General features: G+C 44.8%; 1 long non-coding RNA gene across 1 annotated transcript; it reads right to left on the bottom strand.

Moving 5' to 3' along the window:
• Positions 1-730: 730 nt before the first annotated feature.
• LOC141279246 (uncharacterized) lies at positions 731-1657 on the bottom strand. The gene is made up of 3 exons (XR_012333217.1): positions 1525-1657; positions 1284-1437; positions 731-1206 (listed from the first exon to the last, which is right to left on the bottom strand). It is a non-coding gene; the product is annotated as an uncharacterized lncRNA (long non-coding RNA).
• Between the last annotated feature and the right edge of the window lie 5680 nt (positions 1658-7337).

Here is a 7337-nt window from a genome sequence, read left to right on the forward strand (position 1 = left end):
GAGGTGTAGGGGAGGGATAAATTAGAAGTTTTGGATTAAAATATACACACTACTGTATATAAAATAGATAATAAGGGCCTACTGTATAGCACAGGGAACTCTACTCAATATTCTGCAACAACCTATATGGGAAAAGAATCTGAAAAGAATGTATATATGTATATGTAAAACTGAATCACTTTGCTGTATGCCTAAAACATATGTAAAATAAAAATTAAATTAAAAAAAAGAATGGATGATGCTCAGGAATTACAAAGACAAGAAATAAAATAAAATAAAATAAAATAAAAATTAAAACTGGTTGAGGTTATTGGGGAGTTTTAGCAATCAGTGATATCTGATTATTTTTTGTTTTTTGTTATGCCCTGTGCATGTATTATTTATTCAATAACATTAACTAAAATGTTTTTTAAAAATCTAAATCATAAAGCAACAAGTGGGACTTCCCTGGTGGTCCAGTGGTTGAGAATCCGTCTTACAATGCAGGGGATGCTGGTTCAATCCCTGGTTGGGGAACTAAGATCCCACATGCTGTGGGCCAACTAAGCCCGCATGCCACAACTACTGAGCCCCCGTGCCACAACTAGAGAGCCCATGTGCTGCAAATACAGAACCCACGCACTCTGGAGCCTGCGCGCCATGGCTAGTGAGCCCATGAACTGCAACTGCTCAGCCCGTGTGCTCTGGAGCCCACGTGCCACAACTAGAGAGGAACCCATGCACCACAGCGAAGAGCCTATGCGGCACAACGAAAGATCCTATGTGCGGCAACTGGGACCTGATGTATCCAATAAATAAATAAATAAATAAATAAATAAATGAAATAAAGCAACAAGTAAAGGCACCATAACGAAATGGTCATGTAATAAAAATAAAACATATGCATAAAAATACTTAGCATGGAAAAATTTTAAGTAAATATGAAACTGTCTCATTTCATATTCCTACAGTTCTCTTAACTGAGATCCTGTTTTTTCAACTTTTGTTTTGATTCAGATCAACAGAGTGGGCCACTGCCTGATTTTAGTAATTGCAGCACAGTCCAGTGGCCAAGCACGTGTGTTAACACACTTAACTCTGAACCTATGAGGTGGATACTATTATCATCATGCCTCACAGATGAAGTAACTAAGGCACAGAGAAGTAACTTGCTTGAGGTCCCCAGTGCCTGTTGTTTCGAGTTTTCCTCCCAAAGTCCTTTTCTTTCTGAAAGAAGAAAGAAAAAAAAAATTCATGAAAAAAAGTTTTTTTTGTTATAACCCAAGGTATCATAAAAAACATACCTTTAGGGCTTCCCTGGTGGCGCAGGGGTTGAGAGTCCACCTGCCGATGCAGGGGACGCGGGTTCGTGCCCCGTTCCAGGAGGATCCCACATGCCGCGGAGCGGCTGGGCCCGTGAGCCATGGCCGCTGAGCCTGCGCGTCCGGAGCCTGTGTTCTGCAGCGGGAGAGACCACGACGGTGAGAGGCCCGCGTACAGCAAAAAACAAAAACAAACAAACAAAAAAACCCAAAAAAAACATACTTTAGACCCAACTGAGAGAGAAACAGATGGAGGTGACAAGCACAAGCAAACACAAGCCAAGCGGCGCTGCCTGTTGGCACAAACCCCCACCCAGGCCCATTATGTTAATGCAGGTTAGTTTGGGGAGGTTTTAGGATCTAGTAAGGTGAGGTGCAGCGTTTCCTGACCGCTGATTCTTGGAGAAGTTGAGTTGCAGTGTGTGCGTGTGTGTATGTGTGTGTGTGTGTGTGTTCCGGTGCATGCCCGGGGGAGGCCAGTGAGGCAGCCAGGGTGCAAAACAGAAGGAAGCCTCCCTCTCCTCCCCCAGGATTGTGCAAGTGCCTGAACTGCCTCCTTCTGATCTGCACCCCCCTCTCCCCGCCCCCCAGGAGCCTCACTTTCATCTCTCGGGTCCTGCGCCTGCGCGGTGGGGCTGGGCATTCCCATCCAAGGTCTCTGTCTCCATTTCTGGCTCAAAACAGTCGAGGAACAGAGTGATTATTTAAACCTTCTTTTGCCTCTAAAAGGAACAGTTGGAATGCAGGGTGTATATGGAAGAGCGTATGCAGTGGGGCTCTGGTGGGCGTGAGCACTCCACATCGTGGAAACCGTTCCCACCACGAGTCATATTTCGTTTAGCTTTCACTCCTAATGGACCCGCTAGTTGAAGGTAGGAAGCATAAGGAACGCTTGAAAAGGACGACGAGAATGATTTGCCCCATGATCACCTTGATCAAATCAGCAAGCTACATTTGGCTAATCAAAATTCTGAGAGCACTTTGAGACTTCTCTGGTACTTCAAAAACCAATATTAAAAAGAAAAGAAAAATGCATTTCATTTTGGCTTTTCATTTTTGGGGAATAAATATTATTCATGAAGGTTTTGTTTGCAGAGAGATGCTTCAAGGTAGCATCCTGAAACCTTCTCTCCTACCTTGCTTAGGAAAATATGAAAAATTTTTTAAAAAGCCAGTTTAATTTTTAAAGTGCAAAATGTGGTAATTTCAAGCATCAGGTCATCAAAGCAGTTTTTGATGCCGTAATACCTCATTAAAATTTAATCTGTATTTTAATACACATTCGGGCCCCAAACCAAGCTTGTGAGACTGAGATGCTTTAAATTCCTGAGGGGATTCCTAAGTCATCTTACTGTGAAATGGCAGAGAAACATGGCTGTGAAAGGAAGTGTCCAACCTTTGGAGCCAGACAGGACTGGCTTACAGATCCTTCTGGGCTCCTCCATGGGCAAGTTTCTCAGCTGTTAGCCTCAGTTTTCCCATCTGGAATAACAGGGCTAAGAAGATTCAATGAGTGTATATGTAAAGATGTGATCTTTGCATGGGCACATGGGCATGGAGCTGTCTTCCTTGACAACCAATTTAATTGCCCCCCCTTTACCTATTCCCATGCCTAAAGTTGCCGCTTCATACATTATCTTGTTTCCACTGCATCCATAGAACTTATTGCTGTCCAACCTGATCTCTTTGATTTATTTGTCTTGCTGTTTGCTGCCTGTTTTGGCATGTGAGGTCAGGGAGAGCAGGAATTGCTTCTGTTTTCTTTATCTTTGTCTCTCTTGTATTTAAAATAGCCTGATGTGTAATACACGCTCAATAAACATTTGTTAAATGACTTTCTAACCCTTTTCCCTCTTTCGTAACTGGCTGTGACAGTCACTTCATCTCTCCATCTTTTAGTTTTTTCATTTGTCACAGAAGCACATTGGTCTAGAGTAGTGGTTGGCAAACTACAGCTCGTGGGCCCCTATGGCCCACCACCTGTTTTGTAAATAAAGTTTTATTGGAACACAGCCATGCTCACTTGTTTACATATTGTCTGTGGCCGCTTTTGGGCTACAACAGCAGAGTTGAGTGGTTACAGAGATGGTATAGCTCGCAAGCCTAAAATGGTTATTATCTGACACTTTATAGAAACAGTTTGCAAATTTCTGGGCTTATTGAACTCTGAGATCTTTATACTCCTGATGTTCTTAATCTTCTGGGAAACACCACCACAATGTTCACTGCTCTGTGTAATAAGAAATAGCCGATTGATTTTCTGAACATCTTTGAAGTTTTATATTAGGCCATGAATTGACTTTGGTTGTGGACTTTATACTAATGGTTTATTCATTTCCCCATGACTTTCCAGCCTTCTCCCCAGAAGGATTTAAGCCCTGAATGGTATAACTGCCGTCACCCACCTTGAGATTTGCTGTAACTTTTTCTTGACACCAGCAACTTCAGTTCTAGGATGGGATTGCCTTAACACTGAGCTTCGAGCCTGCTTGGCTTTGGAATCAATAAATGTTTCTAGCTGGTATTGCTCCAGCTTCAATGTCACAAAACATCAGCTGAGAACCGGAGGTGGAGAAGGAGGGCGGCAGGTTCCTTATTTCTCTGAGGAGCCTCTTCCCTTTTTAAGCTCCCTGCCCACGCAGTTCCACAAAGGGCTGTGTTTCAGAAGTGAGGCAACGTGGTATAATTGAGAGAACATAGAGTTTGGCTCCAGAGAGATTTCGGTTCACATTCCATACCTGCCACTCACTAGTTGCATGACTTCGGATGAGCAACATAATCTTTCTGCGCCTCAGTTTCCTCATCTGTGAAATGGAGATATTGAGTACCACCTCATAAAGGAGAGTGAATAGCAGTGGTCATTTAATAAGTATTATATGAGCACTTGTTATATACCAGGCATTATTCTAGGTTCTGGGAATACAGCAGTAAACAAAAGAGCGTCTCTTCTCTCGTGGACCTTATGTCCTATTGGAGGGAAGTAGACAAATAAGCAAACAAATATTTGATATAGTGATGAATGCAATGAAGAAAAATAAAGCAGGGTAAAGGAATAGTGATGGAAAGGTGACATTTTATTTAATAGGATGGAAGTCCTCTTTAGGGAGGTGACATTTGGAAAAGACCTGAAGGAAGTGAGGGAGAGAGACATGGGGATATTTGGGAGAACAATATTCTGGGTCAAAGCAACAGCACGTGCAAAGGCCAGGAAGCAAGAGCCTGCTTGGTGTTCAAAGCAGAGCCTGTGGGCCAGGGTGCCTAGAGCTGAGGCTGAGGTGGGGGGGTGGGGGGATGAAGTGGGGGAGGAGTGGCAGGGGGCGTGCTCAGACTTGAGGTTGAGGGAGCAGGCAGGGCAAGAATCATTTAGGGCCCTGGGGCCATGGAGAGACTCAGGATTCTATTCTACAAGGAGTAGGAAGTCAAAGGAGGGTTTTGAGCAGGGATGTGACATGCTCTGACTTATGTTATAAAATAATTCTGGATATTGTACATGGAGACTAAACTGTGAACTATTTTTAAAATGCCTATTATCATTTCTTGTTTACAATACACTTTGAATACCCACTATTCAAAGTGGTATCAGAACCTATTTAGAGGGAATTACCTACAGCTGTAGCAAGACAACGTGAGGTTAATTGGGAAGATAGTCTGATTGCTGAAGAGTGACAGCAGAGCAGACTGCCCTTGGAGAAATGGTCCCAGGCGTGGACACCTTGACCCCTGGTCAGCGCTCTGTCTCCCGGCTGGTGAGATTATCCCCTTGTCCCTCTTTGTCAGGCTTCAGCAGCAATTAGAGCCACGCAGGCTAGGCTGGACTATTTGCCATGTTTGAAATTGGATCATAAAAATGAGAGATGATTACAAGTGCTTTAGAAAGACCAAACATCATTAAGCCTCCCAGATCTGCTCTCTGGAAAGCTTTCCACCCTGGCCACTTAGCTGAGCCACTTGGAGGCGCAGAGAGGTGTGGGCAGCGCCTTGGGCAGGTGGGGAGTTCTCACAGGAAGGGCTGAGGGCATGACAGAGCAGAGAGTGGGATTAAAATCACCGTGTGAGCTTAAAAAATTAGGAGTGTGGACCAGCTGCCCTGCACCCTCAGTTACGCCAGCTCCCAAGGGGGAATGGGGCTGGGGTGAGGTGGCCTTGACTAGCTGGCCAGAAGCTCACTCTGAGTGTCTGATCTCCTGTCGGGTCAGCTTTGCCAGCCCAGGTCTGTGAGGAGTCACCCTCCCCCCACCCCCGCCTCCACCCCAGAGGATTCCCTGCTCAGCCTCCCACCTCCCTCCTGTAGGCGTCATTTCTACATCTGACTTTGGAGCCCCAGGCCTGCCGATGGGGAAGTTGCCCTTTTTATGCACGTGCAGTCCCTGCTGCGGTGGGTGGGGATTCCAGTAGGGTGATCTGTCTGTTGTCCTGGTTTGTCTGTGATTGAGGGGTTTCCCTGGATGTGGGACTTTGGGTCCTAAAACTGGGAAAGTCCCGGGCAAACCAAGACAAGTTGGTCACCCTAGAGGCTGACCAGACTATAGGCTCATTGAGAGTAGGGGCTGTGTTTTGTCGTTGGTTTGCTAACCGCTTTATTGAGATATCATAACATGCCATCAATTGACCCATTTAAAATGTACAGTTCAGTGATTTTTAGTATATTTACAGTCGTGCAACTATCATCATAATCTCTTTTAGAACACTATCATCACCCTCCAAAGCAAGCCCATACCCGTTAGCTGCTCCCCACTTCCGCCCCAAAACCTTACTCCCACCCTGAAGCCACAGCCTTGGACCAAATTAATCCCCTTCCTGTCTCTACAGATTTGTCTATTCTGGACATTTGATATTAATGGAACCATATAATATGTGACATTTTGTGTCTGGCTTTTTTCACTTAGCATAATGTTTTCGAGGTCCGTTCATGTTGTAACATGTGTCAATACTTCATTCCCGGGGCTTCCCTGGTGGTGCAGTGGTTGAGAATCTGCCTGCTAATGCAGGGACACGGGTTCGAGACCTGGTCTGGGAGGATCCCATATGCCATGCAGCAACTAGGCCCGTGAGCCACAACTACTGAGCCTGCGCATCTGGAGCCTGTGCTCCATAACAAGAGAGGCCGCGATAGTCAGAGGCCCGCGCACTGCAATGAAGAGTGGTCCACGCTTGCCACAACTAGAGGAAGCCCTTGCACAGAAACGAAGACCCAACACAGCAAAAATAAATAAATAAATTACTAAACTCCTACCCTCAGCATAAAGAAAAAAAACACCTTAATTCCCTTTTCATTGCTGAATAATATTCCATTGTGTGAATATACCACATCTATTTATCTATTCATCAGTTGTTGGACATTTGGGTTGTTTCTACTTTTTGGTTATTAGGAATAATGATGCGATGATTGTTCACATACAAGTGTTTGTGTGGACATCTGTTTTCATTTTCTTGGGTAGACATCTAGGAGTGGGACTGCTGGGTCATGTGGTAACTCTGTTTAATCATTTGCGGGACTGTCAGATGTTTTCCAAAGCAGCAGCTCTATTTCACATTCTCACAGCAATGTATGAAGGTTCCAGTTTCCCTACACTCTCACCAGTACTTGCTATGTCCCGTCTTTTTATTATAGCCGTCCTAGTGGGTGTGAACAGCATTTCATTGTGTCTTGCTTTGCATTTCCCTGATGGCTAATAATTGGCAGCTGTGTTTTATTCCCGCTTATATCTAAGCATGTGGCACATTGGCTGGGGCAAAATTGGCACTTAATAAGTGATAGTCGAATTCTAAGTACTAGAATGAATCCCATCACACTCCCATTTCTAGAGGGTGTGCGTATATATGGCTAGAGTGGGTGGGTCCCAGGTGGGTTAAAGAAAGCACCCAAGGGAGTATATAAGATATACAGATGAAAGGGCCTTCCTTACTGGTACAGGACACACTTCTGTCAGCCAGAGACCACGGGCTTTGATGCCAAATAGCTGTGTTCAAATCCCCTGCTGAGGCCCCAGTCCTCACTGTGGGTGCGAAAAGCAGCAAAAGAAGAGTGAGTTATGA

Source organism: Tursiops truncatus, chromosome 8, assembly GCF_011762595.2.
Source record: "Tursiops truncatus isolate mTurTru1 chromosome 8, mTurTru1.mat.Y, whole genome shotgun sequence".
Lineage (NCBI taxonomy): Eukaryota > Metazoa > Chordata > Mammalia > Artiodactyla > Delphinidae > Tursiops > Tursiops truncatus.